Source organism: Geotrypetes seraphini, chromosome 18 (assembly GCF_902459505.1).
Source record: "Geotrypetes seraphini chromosome 18, aGeoSer1.1, whole genome shotgun sequence".
Taxonomy (NCBI): domain Eukaryota; kingdom Metazoa; phylum Chordata; class Amphibia; order Gymnophiona; family Dermophiidae; genus Geotrypetes; species Geotrypetes seraphini.
This window is the reverse complement of record NC_047101.1, coordinates 14,632,671-14,650,164: the sequence shown is the minus strand read 5'-3', so window position 1 is coordinate 14,650,164 and position 17,494 is coordinate 14,632,671. Positions and strand designations below refer to the sequence as shown.

At 41.2% G+C, this 17,494-nt stretch overlaps 1 long non-coding RNA gene across 1 annotated transcript; it reads left to right on the top strand.

The window, feature by feature from the left end:
• The first annotated feature begins 273 nt into the window (after window positions 1-273).
• On the top strand, window positions 274-15,419 carry LOC117351567. The gene is made up of 3 exons (XR_004537468.1): window positions 274-409; window positions 833-948; window positions 14,676-15,419. It is a non-coding gene; the product is annotated as an uncharacterized LOC117351567 (long non-coding RNA).
• The last annotated feature ends 2,075 nt before the right edge of the window (window positions 15,420-17,494 follow it).

Sequence of the window (17,494 nt, the reverse complement as noted above, 5' to 3'; positions counted from 1 at the left end):
AGCGTCTCATCACCGACCCAGCCCCGAGCGCCCGGCTCCAGTCGAAGATGGCTGCCAAATGAAGCCGCGCACGCGCGCCTAGCCCCCGCCCTCCCCTCCCTCCCCTCCGGCTCCGCGCGCCTCGGCGCGAGCCCGTAACCAGGCGAGAGCGGAGGAGAGAGAGAGGGCGATTGGCGTCCGCGTCGGCTCGCGCTGCGGCACGTGACCCGGGAGCGGGGCAATTTCCTGGGTGGTTTTTTTTGACTCAGAGAAGCGGGAAGTGCTTCCTGTTTACCTGAGGGAAGCGTGTTGTAAAGCGCAATCTTACGTGTTCGGGAGGGGGGCGGGGACTTAGAAGCTCAGCCGGAAGTTGACGCTTTTTTCTGTCATATCGTTTGGATCACGTGACCGTCAGCTGGACGTCCTGGTGGTGGGTTTGAGTTCTTCTTTGCAAGGAACCTGAATAAACTCATGTAAACCGTTCTGAGCTCTTCTGTATTTATTGCATTTCTTCAATAAAATGTTATAAAGTAGAGCGACGCTAAGCTTTAAAAAAAAAAAAAAAAAAGGAATGGATTAGATATATAGAAATATAGTTTGGAGGAATGATAAAAATATGTATGCAAATATTATTATTAATTTAATTGCAATGAATATCTCTTTGTATCTCATTATTGTATATTTATTTGATTCCTTCAATAAAAATGTTATAACATAAACCCCCCCCCCCCAAAAAAAAATTGAATAAATAATAAAATAAAATGATCCGTGCTTTGGACGCCGTGCTCCTTTCACACCACTTTTCACGTGTTTCTCAACAGCTGTACATTTGTTTTGCTTTATTTTGTTGCAGTGGAGGAGTAGCCTAGTGGCTAGTGCAGTGGCCTGAGAACCAGGGCAACTAGATTCGATTCCCTCCTGCAGCTCCTGGTGATTTTGAACGAGCCACTTAACCCTTCATTTCCCCAGGTACAAAATAATAATAATAAACTTTATTCTTGTATGCCGCCATACCATTTAGTTCAGAGGTCTCAAAGTCCCTCCTTGAGGGCCGCAATCCAGTTGGATTTTCGGGATTTCCCCAATGAATGTGCATTGAAAGCAGTGCATGCGCATAGATCTCGTGCATATTCACTGGGGAAATCCTGAAAACCCGACTGGATTGCGGCCCTCAAGGAGGGACTTTGAGACCCCTGATTTAGTTCTAGGCGGTTCACATCCAAGAGAGACTGAACAATTCAGTGATAATACATTTTTAGGGAATACAAAATATAATTGAAGCTTAGGGGTCCTTTTACAAAGGCGCGCTAGCCGAAAAACTACCGCCTGCTCAAGAGGAGGCGGTAGCGGCTAGCGCGCGCAGCATTTTAGCATGCGCTATTGCACGCATTAAGGCCCTAGCACGTCTTCATAAAAGGAGCCCTTAGTTTACAAATTTTTAAAAAAGATCAGTTTTCATAGATTTTCGAAAGGTATAATAAGACTGAGTCTGAGAAGCTATTTCACTTAACCAATTGCTCAGTTTGCCAGCCTGAAATGCAAATGATTTATCGAGAAATCTTTTATAACAGCAATGTTTTTTAAAATTTAAAACTGTTGACTGTAACCACAGAAAGGCAGTATAAGAAATCCCAACCCCTTTTCCTTTCAAGTTACTTCCAGGAGGGAGATTTTAAGCTGGTTTTGAATTTCTCATAAACCTATCATGATGCATTTAATACTGAAAATCATTTATTCCTCTTGGTGGGGATTAGCGCCCCCCCCCCCCCTTTGTTTACTAAGCCACAGTAGAGGTTTCTACCATGGCTTGAAGTACTAAATGCTCCGATGCTCATAAAATTCTTAGTGCTCCAGGCCGATTTAGCAGATTTAGTGCTCTAGGCCGCGGCTTAGTAAAAGAGGACCTAGATTCTTTAAAAATGATAATAGTCCTCAAAATATTATACATATTAAATATGTTTTCAATATTATTCCCTTCCATTTTCTACAAATCTTTGGAAAAATTGATGAACATTTTGTTATAAAATAATAAAATACCATGAATATCCTTTAAAAAAACCTCTTAAAAATCCAAAATCAATGGGGTGTTAACTTTCCTGATCTTTTATATTAACATAAAGCTTACGTGCTACACTATGGAGCAGTATGATTAACACATACAAACTCTTACAAGGGTATATTATCTTCCTGTTAAATCCCAAGTCAAAGAAGGAAAAGTTGAGGAATCTCGGGAAAGACCATTGGACATTTCCGCAATATTGGAACAATCGGATAGAGAATTGGCTGTTCCAGCCACTCTCTTGTTGTCTGTGGCTTTGGCTCCAGGCAAGGATTGGATATTAAAACTTTTCTTCAAAAATAGGTCCAAGGACTTCCTGGGACATCATATTCAGATATTTCCCGATGTCTCTAGAGAGACTCAAAAAAGAAGAAGAGAATTCTTAATCTTGAAACCTGGAGTGACCCAAATAGGGGGTATTTTCTTTTTGAGATATCCATGTAAATGTGTAGTTAGATACTGTTCTTTGAAGTATATCTTTACAGAGCCATTCCACTAAAGTGATTCTGTGCTACTAAGACTTTAAAACACTTATCTTTCTCGTTGTAAAGTCTTAGTAGCACAGAAGCACTTTAATGAAATGTTTTGCACTAATTTAATTTAAACACTATGAGCTCGATGAAAGAGATCCCCGACCTGCAGTAGCTGTTGGAACAATCGTTCATGATTTGACAGCGCAGGTATCTGAGAGCTCTAAGACAGTAATAATGTTGTTGGGGTCACAGATATTTCTTGTAAGTCCTCCATTGGGTAGTTGTCTTATTTCAAATGGACTTGCAGCCATTAATCTCATTTGAGTGGAAAAATAAACAAGCCAGATTAGTTGATCCTGCACAGATATTTAATGCCAACAGAAAAACTGGGTTTTTTTCCCACGAACACAGAAGGACCCTCACCAAATGTAGAATAACTACAAACTTTTTTTTTTTTTTTGGGGGGGGGGGGCGGAATTCTTTATTTAGAACATGCTCAAATACACCAGAACATAGTCAACAGAGCAATATGCATAACAAGAGTCACCCCAGTTCTAATCAATCAAACAATACTGGAGCATGGTTCCCAATTTCCAAAGAGAAACTTCTCCCCCAAGGAACAAAAGAGAAAAACCCCAACTAAACACTCCCCTCCGCCTCCCTAACCCCCCCCCCCCCCCCAGAAGAGACAGTCAGGTCCCCCAAACTTAAAATAGAAATATGTAAACAAAAGTTAAACAACTTTTAACTCCCAAGAAGCCATTAGCTTAGGGTTTAAAAAAGGTTTGGATAATTTCCTAAAATAAAAGTCCATAAGCCATTATTAAGATGGATAAACAGCATAAAATCTATTTTACTCTTTTGGGATCTTGCCAAGTACTTGGGACCTGGGTTGGCCACTGTTAGAAACAGGATACTCGGCTTGATGGACCTTCGGTCTGTCCCAGTATGACAATGCTTATGTTCTTATTTATTTTATTTTAGCTATTTATATACCTCCCACGGAGATCCTAAGCAGTTGACATTATACGATGGTCAGGTACTTTAGGCTATGAAATTGCATTATTTTCCCTGAAATAATGCAGCTTGCAATGATTATCACAAGCTGTGTTGTTCGGTTTATATAATAATGAAGTGCTTTCCCACAGCAACCTAACCTAACGTGTCATGATAATATAACAATAAGCTTTAATCTAGAACCAGTAATTTATGTAGTTATATAACCAACCCACTCCGCTAGATCATATAAACCAACAACAAACTAGGTTGATATATCAATCTTCTGAGAGACTAAATCGAAATACCTCAGCCCCACCACTCCACCGCAATAATACTTTCTAAAGCGGGAGATTTACGTGGTGCTTCATCATTGGTAAATCGTCTCAAATCGCCGTGATTATATTCGTTTAAATATTTTTTATTTTGATTTTTTACTTATCAATAAATAGAAAATTGTAAAAAGTGTATAAGATTGTATACTTAACGTCTACACCGACCCGACATGTTTCGCACTACTTGTGCTGTCTCAAGGGTCTCCCGAGGTCGCCGCAGTCATCCAACTCGCAAGGATGACTGCGGCGACCTCGGGAGACCCTTGAGACAGCACAAGTAGTGCGAAACATGTCGGGTCGGTGTAGACGTTAAGTATACAATCTTATACACTTTTTACAATTTTCTATTTATTGATAAGTAAAAAATCAAAATTAAAATTAAAATAAAAAATATTTAAACGAATATAATCACGGCGATTTGAGACGATTTACCAATGATGAAGCACCACGTAAATCTCCCGCTTTAGAAAGTATTATTGCGGTGGAGTGGTGGGGCTGAGGTATTTCGATTTAGTCTCTCAGAAGATTGATTTATCAACCTAGTTTGTTGTTGGTTTATATGATAATATAACATGCATTATTGCCATTTAATGCATGTTAAGGAGCAGATAATGGGCATTATTACATCTGAATGTATGTTTGTAAGGTATCCCTAAATGTTTACGCAATTCTAAATCCTCTGGAACTGGAAGAAGTGTATTTTCTAATGAAAAAAATTCACATTAATTCCTACCCTCCTTCCCCCCCCTTAGGCAACATCCCTTACCATAACTTCTCTGCTCAGTTCTGTTTGATTCCTAATTTTAGTATACAGTACTTGTTATTTATGATGGTGAATGCCAATGGTAAAATCTATTCCTCTTCAGTTTCATAAAGTACATTTTTAATCGTACACTTTATAGACTGTGGCTCTGTGTTGGTTTTCCTGAAAAGCGTAGAGAGCTGTTAAATGTGACCTTTACAAGGCATGCTACATCTTTTAATAGAAGAATTTAATTATTTAAAAAGTAGTTACTGCCTTAATAGAAAACTGATTGAAAAAGAGTAGTGCAGAGCATCCTGAGTACAGTGTTTGTACTGTTGATAGTGAAAAAGACTGAAATATTTATAGAGTGCAGCCCACGTAAAAGGGAATTGTGATGTTTTATAGAAACCCTCTGCAGGTTGCACCATCATGTGTAAAGATGACTGATTGATAAACTTTTTCATTTATATTTTTGACCCAGCAGCTTCCTTCAGCTTCTTTAGGCTTCCAATTCAATCAGAATTGCCTTGTTAATATAGGCAAAAGAGCAAATGAAGCCAAGGAGGGGAAAGAAGAATTGGAAGGGAAAAATGAAAGAAGGGAGGGAATGGAAGGAGAGGGGAAAAAAAGCCCTTAATGCAGTCGATTTAACTGAAACACGGCCATGTTGAGTTGTTAGAGTTTTGATTTAATGAAGGTCTTTAGGACTAAGCTGCAGTAAGCACTGACACTTGCTTAGGCATCCCGTGATACCGTATATACTCGAATATAAATCAAGATTTTTGAACCCAAAAAATGGGGGTCTCAGTTTATATTCAGGTCAGTTCTGACCCACCCCCCTCCAAAACCTGTTGCAGGTCTTTGTGGGCTAGCACTGGGCCAGGACAGCAGTGATCCCTCCTGTCTCAGCCAACTTTAACAATTTTTATCTCCGGGGAGGAGAGGGATGGGGTGGTGGGAGGGAGGTAAAAATTGTTAAAGATGGCTGTTACCACATCCTCCAACAATGAGTTTCAGAGCTTAGCTATTCGTTAAATGAAAAAAATATTTTCTCCTGTAACTTCATTGAGTGTTCCTTTGTAATTTTTGAAAAAAAAAAAAAAATTACTGTTACCTGTTCTACAATTTGGTAGACCTCAATCATATTCCCCCTCAGCCATCTCTTTTCCAGGTTGAAGAGCCCTAACTTCTTTAGCCTTTCCTCATATGAGAGGAGTTCAATCCCCTTTATCATTTTGGTTGCTCTTCTTTGAATCTTTTCTAATTCTGCTATATCTTTTTTGAGATATGGTGACCAGAATTGAACAGAATACTCAAGGTGAGATCAAACCATGGAGTGATAGAGGCATTGTAATATTCTTGGTTTTATTTACCATCCCATTCCTAATAATTCCTAGCATCCTGTTTGCTTTTTTGACTGATACTGGGTAAATTATTTCAGCGTATTGTCTATGACTCCTAGATCTTTTTCATGGATGCTTACCCCTAAGGTGGATCCTAGCATCTGGTAACTATGATTTGGATTCTTTATCCCAATGTTCATTGCTGCATTTGTCCACATTAAATTTCATCTGCTATTTGGATGCTCAGTCTTAGTTTCCTAAGGTCTTCCTATAGTTTTTCACAGTCTGCATGTGTTTTAACAACTTTGAATATTTTTGTGACATCTGCAAATTTAATCACCTCACTTTCCAATTTCCAGATCATTTCTAAATATGCTAAGTAGCACTGGTCCCAGTACAGATTGCTGTGGCACTCCACTATTCACCTTCCTCCAGTGAGAAAAATGGCCATTTAATCCTAACCTCTCAGTGTTCTCCCCAGAAATTTTTTCCAGCCGGGTGGCATGAAAAAGTATTCAGGTGGGGAGGGATGGGGAAATTTGGTGGTGGGGAAAATGAACCCCCTCTTTTACTAAGGTGCGCCAACATTTTTAGCACGCGCAAACTCCCGTGCTATGTGGGAAAACTAACGCCAACTCAATGCTGGCATTAGCGTCTAGCGCACGTGGTAATTCTGCGCGCGTTAAGTACACACTAAAGCCATTTTCTAACTTAGTAAAAGGAGCCCTAAATGTGTACTATTTTTATTAGTTCATTATTTTTATTTTCCAATGCTCAATATGACTTCCTTTTTTAAGGTTTGATACTTGTGCCAGAATATTTTTACTAAATTTAAGAAGCATCCATTCAGATCTAGCATAGTGAGAAGTCCCTGTGATAAACCTGACCTACCAGTAGGTGCCACTGTTGATCTTAATTGTTCTGCTGTGCGCTGAGGCAGAGAATACTAACTGGGATTGTTTTTCCGTTCTAGTTATATCGTTATGTAGTATATCTGACAATCTTATTTAGTTTTGACTTTATGTATATTTTAGCAATACTGTAAATAAGACTTCTCAATATATATGGAACTGAAAGTATAAATATATAAATTGCATCTATACATTCTTCACATACACTCAGAAAATGTGTGATCCGACCAAGAGCCTAGACTCCTATAGCCGAACACACTGTCCCATCACAGTGTATGACTTTAGTGTAAAAATGCTGGCTAAGGCAAAATGCTCTTAGTGTAATAACAATAAAGATTTTCAGTGGCAAGAAAAATAAATTCACTTAACTTAAAGAGTTGTTACACATGGACCATGTTTCGAGGGTCTTTTTCAAGGAACCCAAGAAAAGAGAGGTTTTAGACTTCAAATGCCAAGGAAAAACATGCGATTCAGACGAGAGAAATTTTTCATATAATGAAGGAACTCTTCCAAACTTTCATGTTTTAACATTTATGTGTAATTATATTACTGCCTCTGTTTTATATATTATTATTAATAATATTTATTTCAGATCCACCTAGGACTGTGGTATTCACTCCCAGTCCTTAAGGGCCACAAATTGATCAGGTTTTCAAGATAGCTGTAGTGAATATGCATGAGATAGATGTGCATGCATACGGTCTCCTTTGTATATAGTCTATCTCATACATATTCATTAGGGCTATTGCCAAAACTTGATCCATTTGTGACCCTCCATGATTGGGAGCAAATACCAGTAGCCTAGAGTATTAGATGGTATGAATTATAAATTCTTAAATATAGGCAATCCCCAGGTTAAGAACGTCCAACTTATGTCGGGTTCGTGCTTATGAACCGGGGTCCTGCCTCTCCCTTCACCGTGAGCTAGCTTACTCGCCACCATCTGCTTGATCAAGCCTAATAAACCACAAGTTTAGAACCTACTTACCAACAAAGAGCTATATACAGCATCTAAAATATGAATTTTAATTAAGATCATATAGTGTCCTTACTCAGAGGAAAGCTTCAAGTCAGTTTTTAATCCACTGTTTGAAGATATTTTTAATAGGTTCAGATCAAAGAAGGTTGACCGTCTGCACGTTCCCTCTTTGTACCGGTCACATGGCTATATTTCAGCTTGGAGCACATTTCTGAACAGAAGCAAATCTTCATTTGTTTTGTTACAAGAAAGGCCAGTTGGACTTAATTACAGGATTACATATTTCTCCCAAAGCACAACAGTTTGTCATGGCTTCTAATGGTTTCAAGGCTTCAAGATTAATTCTACTGCTTACCAAATACTGTAAATAATAACAGTAAATTATCCTGTGCAGTGTCTGTCGGGGGAAGGATGAGTGGAATTTTAACAGTACACAGTGGGTTCGTGGCATAAAGCCAGTCATACTTCTTTCAGCCCAGGGCACCCTGGTGGGTTCATTTCCTGAGGCAAGAAGAAGAATGTTAGTATTTCATAATACGAAGATACTGTTCTGGGGAATTACAGTATATACTTAGATTAATACCAATAATATTTAAGACTTACCTAATTGTGTGACCTGCTACGAACACTACCATTTAGCCTTTAGACTTTTAAATGTATCTATATTGTTTTATGTTAATAGAGGTCCAAGGGTCCTAATGGGGTAGTACAAGAGATTTAAGGCCCAATATTCAAAGGATTTCTGTTTCTAACTTTGAGAGTTTTGCCTTTTAAAATTTTTTATTAGAGCTGATTGCCTAAACTTATTCTCAAAATTTAACCAAGGCCTTTATTTTTAGAAGCATCTCCTCATGTAAATGACAGCATTTAAAATCAGGAGAGGCTAGACATTTAAGTACCCATATTTTCACACATGTAACGGGCGTGTTATACACGATTTTACAAACCGAGTATAACCATGCGCGTTATATGTGTGAGCGCGTTATACAAATTTTTTTTTCAGTGCAATATGGCATCCTCCCCCCCTCCCCCCGCTCGCGTCACCCCCCCTCCCCCGCAATCCTACATCCCCCCCCAGCACCGCAAAGACATCGGTCGCTTACCCGATTGGGCACCGGCACCAGCACCAATGCACAGGACGTGCCAGTGCCAGTGCCCGAAGATCCTCCCTCGTTGGGCTGGGCTGGGCTGGGCGGTGCGAGGAAGATCCTCCCTCTTCCCTGTGCCGGGCTGGACTGGGCTTTGAGCATTTGCGCATGCTCAAAGCCTTCTGGTCTCGCTCTCTCCAAGATTCTCAGATTCAGAATCTCAGAGAGAGCAAGACCAGAAGGCTTTGAGCATGTGCAAATGCTCAAAGCCCAGTCCAGCCCGGCACAGGGAAGAGGGAGGATCTCCCTCGCACAGCCCAGCCCAGCCCAGCCCAACGAGGGAGGATCTTCGGGCACTGGCACTGGCACTGGCACGTCCTGTGCATTGGTGCCGGTGCCCAATCGGGTAAGCAACCGATGTCTTAGAAGAGGGGGTAAGTTAAAGCACTGTTTATAGAATATGGGCCATACTGCTCATGTTAAATGCACAGAAAGGGAAATTAGGCAAGTGACCTTTGACTCCAAGGCAATTGCTGTAATGGCTGGCCTGTACCATTGGAGAAGATGCCTTTGAGCATTAATGTCTCCCCATCTCATCCAAATTAGAGAGCAAATAGAATGCTAGGTATAATCAAGAAGGGTATTACAACCAGAACGAAAGAAGTTATCCTGCCATTGTATCGGGCGATGGTGCGTCCGCATCTGGAGTACTGCGTCCAATATTGGTCGCCATACCTTAAGAAGGATATGGCGTTACTCAAGAATGTTTAGAGGAGAGCGACACGTCTGATAAAAGGGATGGAAAACCTTTCATACGCTGAGAGATTGGAGAGACTGGGTCTCTTTTCCCTAGAGAAGAGGAGACTTAGAGGGGATATGATAGAGACTTACAAGATCATGAAGGGCATAGAGAAAGTAGAGAGGGACAGGTTCTTCAAACTATCAAAAAATAAAAGAACGAAGGCATTCGGAAAAGTTGAAAGGGGACAGATTCAAAACAAATGCCAGGAAGTTCTTCTTTACCCAACGTGTGGTGGACACCTGGAATGCGCTTCCAGAGGACGTAATAGGGCAGAGTACGGTACTGGGGTTCAAGAAAGGATTGGACAATTTCCTGCTGGTAAAGGGGATAGAGGGGTATAGATAGAGGATTACTACACAGGTCCTGGACCTGTTGGGCTGCCACGTGAGCGGACTGCTGGGCACGATGGACCTCAGGTCTGACCCAGCGGAGGCATTGCTTATGTTCTTATGGGAGAGGAGGAGATAGTGGATGCTGCGGATGGACCATTTGGCCTTTATCTGCCATCATGTTTCTAGGTTTCTATAACCATAAAGCTCTATGACATCACAATGCAGGTGCAAAGAGCCTTAGCCTATAGGAAGAGGAGATGCAAATGTTAAGAACCTTAGCCAATGCGCTTCCAGAGAGCGTAATAGGGCAGAGTACGGTACTTGGGTTCAAGAAAGGATTGGACAATTTCCTGCTGGAAAAGGGGATAGAACGGTATAGATAGAGGATTACTGCACAGGTCCTGGACCTGTTGGGCCGCTGCGTGAGCAGACTGCTGGGCGCGATGGACCTCAGGTCTGACCCAGTGGAGGCATTGCTTATGTTCTTATCCTTCTCCTCCCCTCTTCCTCCTGCATTTACCTCTTTATGTTCTCTTTTCTTGATTTTTCTTGTTCTACCCTCTGTTCCTACTGTTTAATACTAAGTCGGTCTCTGTCCACGTAATCTGTTTTATATGTCGTCGTTTTTATTTTTTTTTTGTATACCCCCATATTTTATAGTACATTGCTTAGAATCCATGAGAGGCGATTAATCAAATTAATAAAACTTGAAATCCTCAGAATAATAGGGTCAAATAAGACCATAAACATATTAATAAGGGATACAAAACAAAAATTAGGCTACTTCTAGAAACAGGCAAGCATTTCAATAATAAAACTCACTAAGTAATAAACTTATGGAACAAAGTGGTCTTAATTAATTTCCGAAAACTGCAATAGGATAACATAGCTTGCTGAATACATTTACCTAACCAAAATTGTTGTCTACGAGCTATAAATGCTAGGGTCCTTTCTAAGAAGGTCTTATATCTACATCCATTAATTTTTGGATAAGCAAATAAGTAGAAGTTTCTAGTGTAAAAATAAAGTTGTAGTTATATAAATATGTTATGTTTGTTTTGTAAACCTAGACCAGGTTTATAAAGTTGATCATTGTTGATCATTGTTCTTGCATTGTTGATCATTGTTCTTGCAAAAGAGTGAATGAGCTAAATGTTGACACTCAATCCTCATGCTACCCTTTCCCATGATTGAATTCCTTCTTTGATCCGCAGTTTCCTCCTGCTCCATTTCACACTCCAATCTTCATGAGATTCTCTCACTCCTGCTCTCCTGTCCCGTCTGTGGCCACCAGAATTTGAAATCCAGCCTTGAACTTGAATGTACAATGATTGGAATTATTTAAGAGAATTCATGCACCTCAGAAATAATACAGTTGATTACTTTGGGTTAGGAATGTCAGTACTTGCTGAATTCATGGTTGATGCCAGATTATTGTTGTATTATAAGAATTATGAAATGTATTCACCAAGGAGTTATGCTAATGGCAAACAGCAAATTATCGTATGCTGGGTTTTACTAAACTGCGGTAGAGCTTCTTACCATGCTGGTCCGTGGTAAAAAGCTCTACCATGGTTTACTAAAAGGAGCCCTTAGGGCAGGGGTAGGGAACTCCGGTCCTCAAGAGCCGTATTCCAGTCGGGTTTTCAGGATTTCCCCAATGAATATGCATGAGATCTATTTGCATGCACTGCTTTCAATGCATATATTCATTGGGGAAATCCTGAAAACCCGACTGGAATACGGCTCTTGAGGACCGGAGTTCCCTACCCCTGCCTTAGGGGAAAATTCTAGAAATGGCGCTATCCCCTCCCCCCCCTTTTACAAAACTGTGGTGTGTTTTTTAGCACCAGCCATGGTGGTAACAGCTAGAATTCTATGAGCGTTGGAGCTGTTAATGCCATAGCAACAAATATGCACCTTTGTAGGCGCTTAGGCTGCCAAACACCATTATGGGTGTGGCTATTGCCAGAAGTGGCGTTAGGTGGCCTAAAGCACTTAAGTAGGCACGATGCACAACCAAGATAGGCACCGGAAATGTAGGCCCAGAAAACCCCGGCCTACATTTCCGTTGGCTGTCTTTCAAAGAGGCGTGATTCTCTATCGGGTGCCATCACATGATTGACCTATGATCAGCGGCCACCGATAGTGCCCTATAGAGAATCCAGGCCTTAGTGAATCACTTGCTTTTAACGGATCTACTCGATTTTGTGTCACAGTTCTAATAGTAACAATAACAAAAAAGACACACAGCAGTCTTTTAAGTGATTACAACTTGTCCCGTATATACTTGTAGAAAGAATAATCTACAGTCAAATAGAGGAGAAAAGGTGAAGAAGGCAATGAAGAAAAGCATTGTTTATTTTTCTATGATAAAGAATAAAAGTGGTTTTCTTTGAAATACTTCATGTGGTATACTCAAACTTGATCAGACTGGTCCTTAACATTTCCTTAAACAAACAACATTTCTATAGTAACATAGTAACATAGTAACATAGTAGATGACGGCAGATAAAGACCCGAATGGTCCATCCAGTCTGCCCAACCTGATTCAATTTAAAAATTTTTTTTTTTTTTTTTCTTCTTAGCTATTTCTGGGCGAGAATCCAAAGCTTTACCCGGTACTGTGCTTGGGTTCCAACTGCCGAAATCTCTGTTAAGACTTACTCCAGCCCATCTACACCCTCCCAGCCATTGAAGCCCTCCCCTGCCCATCCTCCTCCAAACGGCCATACACAGACACAGACCGTACAAGTCTGCCCAGTAACTGGCCTAGTGTTAACAAGTGAATGAAAGGGATGGGCCAAAACACTGTAAGCTTCCCAGAATTTTCACTCATGAAAGCTAAAGGAGAGCCTTCTCTCTTTTCAAACCATAGAAAAACTCATCTTAAGTTCTGCTGCATCATATACTTATCTTGGTGATCTGCCCTGAGTCATTTAACTTTTGTGTTTTGAATCTTTTAAGTGTAATCTTAGTGTTCAAGCCTTTTAAATCCTTAGTGATATGATTAAGTTAAAGGTCACACATATTATTCAGTTCTTCTCCTAAAAGATTTTTTCTTTTAAAACAGTTCCTGCTCAATGTCATGGATACAGTTAAGGGGAAGGGTTAATCTGCTGGCTGGGTTGGAGAGCAGAGGGGAGTACAGGACAATCGAGCCATTGTGACATCACTGAGGAGGTTGGCTCTTATTGGTGGAATGAGGCATCATGACATCACTATCTCAGCTCTGCTTCCCAAAGACTGAAACTTTTCCCACTACTACTATGAATTACTTCTATAGCGCTACCAGACGTACACAGTGCTGTACAGAGTCACAAGGAGACAGTCCCTGCTCGAAAGAGCTTATAATCTAAACAAACAAGACAGACAAACAGGATGTCATGGATACAGTTAAGGAGAATGGTTAATCAGCTGGCTGGGTTGGAGGGCAGAGGAATAGGGTTAAGGACTGAAGGCTATATCAAAAAGGTGGGTTAGACATAACATGGCTACCAGAACTGCTAGCTTCTTACTGGGTAGTCATCAAATGGTGCCAGGAGCCTTAGGAATTGTATCTGTGCTTTAAATGCAACTAACGGCCCATCAATCCTTAATTATTTCCTATGTACAACAGAAACCGTGTTCAGGTGTGGTTTTAATATAAAGGACCTAAGATTTTATTCTTATTCTTTTTATTCTCTTAACAAAAACAAGTTGAGCAGCATTCCTGTGACTGGGTGAGGGATTTTGGAATTTGTGAATCTGTTCGTCAGCTCAGTCTCTTACGAGGAGCACTCAAAAGCTGAATCACTACTTTTAACTTTCAAAGTATTTTTGCTGTGTGTTTAAAACAGTCAATTTTCTCTCTCTCGGACTGTTCTAGATGAGCCATTTATACAGCTTACCAAGCCCACTGTAGAAACTGAGCGTTCAATTACAATAAAATATTAAAGGTCAATGTTCAGCCATCGGTGGTGAGTGTTTTCTCACCGCCAATGGCGTTATTCATAAGAACATAAGAATAGCCTTACTGGGTCAGACCAATGGTCCATGAAGCCCACTAGCCCGTTCTCACGGTGGCCAAAACCCAAAGAGTAGCAACATTCCATTCAGAATCCTAAAGAATAGCAACATTCTAGAACCCCAAAGAGCAGCAACATTCCATGCTACCGATCCAGGGCAAGCAGTGGCTTCCCCCATGTCTGTCTCAATAACAAGACTATGGACTTTTCCTCCAGGAACTTATCAAACCTTTCTTAAAACCAGCTACGCTATCCGCTATTCCCAGATATTGAAGGTCAGGACCTGTGCAGGCTTCAGCTATGGATATCCAATTATTTTTAAGCCGGCTATCACATAGCCACTTAATTCAATAGTCATCACTTAAGTGGCCATGGATTACTTCTTAAAGATAGGACAGACATTTATGCAGTACTTCTGGCCGCTTAAGTGCTTACTGCCCCCAGAATGCCCTAAAGATAGCCAGCTTTGTGTTCAGCGCGATATTCAATGGCACTTAGCTGGTTAAGTCAGGGATGAGTCAGGTGGGATAGGGTAAGAGCAATAGGAGAATGGGGTGTGGGTTAGGAAGTAGGGTAAGTATTCTCTGCATTTCATTACAACTCCCCTCTACTTCTCTTGCCTGCAGGCAGCCTGGATGAGAGAGGGGCTGGAGCAGAACACCCCTGCTGCTCTGGAGTCTTCAAAGAAATGGCGGGATATCCTGAAATCTGGCCTGTTTATTGCCCTTGAAAACTGAACTTGGAGAAGCCTGGTTTAGGCTCGTTCAAGAGAGAGCTGCATTCCACCAGGTTGGCCTCATCTTTCCCAGAACTGCTGATACACATTCAGCTCCTTTAACTGCTATGGAAAACTCCCTCAGCTCTTTACTTTCTCTACTGGAGATTTCCAGCACACCTTAGCTAAGCTATTTATCGCCTTCTGCACTGTCCAATTAGTACCAGGGGAATAAAGATGAGCTTATCTGGGATTTTCCAGGTTTGCAAGCCCAGTCAGTTTTAGAATAGATTGTTGATCTAATTTCACTCCTAACGTTTGATGTCTTTTCCTGGATTGCATCGTGCACAGTTGGAATAGGAGCAAAAGGAATGCAGCTGAGAATTCTCCAACTGTCAGGAGAAAAGAAAAGCAGGAAGCCTAGAGCCCAGACTCATAAGAGATGGAGAACTTCTTTCCTATTTCCTGCCTCTACCCCAGATATAGACTTGGGTAAGAACAAATGCAAAACATTTTAGTCTTCCTCCCACCCTTTCTCTCACGTACATAGTACAGGGTGCCCACAAAAACACTCCTTGATTTTAAATGGTTACAAAACCAAAATTTATTGGAATATTCTTTCACCTTTGAAGCTACAGTTTCATCAACTCATAAAGATTCATATGGTATCTGTTGATTACATCAGTGGTTCCCAACCCTGTCCTGGAGGACCACCAGGCCAGTTGGGTTTTCAGGAGAGCCCTAATGAATATGCATGAAAGAGACCTGCATATAATGGAGGTGCCAGGCATGCAAACCTGCTCCATGCATATTCATTAGGGCTATCCTGAAAACCCGACTGGCCTGGTGGTCCTCCAAGTCAGGGTTGGGAACCACTGGATTACATACACGCAATGGGCGCCCCCCACCTGTTACTCAGCAAACATTGATGCGATAATCGAACTCAGACCAGACTCTCTGAAGCATATCCGGCGTGATCGCGTTTATAGCTTCAGTGATGCGTTCCTGCAGATCATCCATAGTTGCGGGTAGTAGAGGTGCGTACACTGTCTTTCACCTATCCCCAAAGGAAAAAGTGGGCAGACTTGTACAGTCTGTGTCTGTATATGGCCGTTTGGTGGAGGATGGGCTGGGGAGGGCTTCAATGGCTGGGAGGGTGTAGATGGGCTGGAGTAAGTCTTAACAGAGATTTTGGCAGTTGGAACCCAAGCACAGTACCGGGTAAAACTTTGGATTCTTGCCCAGAAATAGCTAAGAAGAAAAAAAATTTTTTTAAAAAAAATTTTAATTGAATCAGGTTGGGCAGACTGGATGGACCATTCGGGTCTTTATCTGCTGTCATCTACTATGTTACTATGAGAGAGAGAAAGAAAGACAAAGAGAGAGAGAGGTGGTAGAGAGGAAAACGGTGACGGAGTTCAAAGAAGCGTGGGATGAACACAGAGGATTTAGAATCAGAAAATAATATTAAATATTGAACTAAGGCCAGTACTGGGCAGACTTGCACGGTCTGTGTCTGTAAATGGCTGTTTGGTGGAGGATGGGCTGGGGAGGGCTTCAATGGCTGGGAGGGTGTAGATGGGCTGGAGTAAGTCTTAACAGAGATTTCGGCAGTTGGAACCCAAGCACAGTACAAGGTAAAGCTTTGGATTCTTGCCCAGAAATAGCTAAGAAGAAAAAATTTAAAAATTTAAATTGAATCAGGTTGGACAGACTGGATGGACCATTCGGGTCTTTATCTGCCATCATCTACTATGATACTATGTCTTAAACAGTAATATCTGGTGATCTCGGGGGCCACTTGAGAAACACCTGGTCATTTTGTCGCGTTGCATTGTCTGAAGTTTGTAACTTACGCACCAGTTGCAGTTTATAAAGGTGAAAGTGCAAGCGATTGTCATAAGATCTCGCTAACCGTGCTTTTGGGGACTTGCATTTGCTGTCATCTCATTTATAAGCATATTCCAACAAGTTTTGATTTTGTAACCATTTAAAATCAAGGAGTGTTTTTGTGGGCGTCCTGTATAGAGGGTTACCAGATGTCCAGATTTACCCAGACATGTCCTCTTTTCAGACTGTCTAGTCGTGCGAACCAGTTGCCAAAACGTGGCACTTTGCCTGGGTTTTGAAAACCACTGAGGTTGGGGCCGCACCTGGAGGGCATCTGTGCGCATGCGGATGTGACACAATGACATCACACGCTTGCATGTGACGTCATCATGTCATATCCGTGCATGCATAGATACCCTCCAGATATGACCCTGAAGAGACAGGGTTTGTGTGGGGCTTGGGTTGGAGGGCGGAATGGGACAGGGCTATGGGCATAATGGGGCGGGGCTGGGGCAGTGCCAAATATCCTTTTTTTTTTTTTAGGACAAAATCTGGTAACCCTAATAATATATATATATATACACAATAGATATAGATTTAGATATACAATATATATATATAAAACAGCCATTTTACATGGAAAACGATACTTGCTGGCCTCGCAAATGACATAGGGATTAGAGAATGACACGGTGACAAAATTCATCACCTTTCCCGTCCCCACGGATAACTGCGGGAAATAATCCCATGTCATTTTCTAGTGTCTATCTCAACCTCAATCCTTCTACACCAGCATTCTTCAGAGCAAAGCTTGCGGGTCAGTGGTTGTGGCCATTCATACTCTGATTCTTATGGGAGCCAAGGATAATGAAGCCATTGTGACATCACTGATGTGATTGG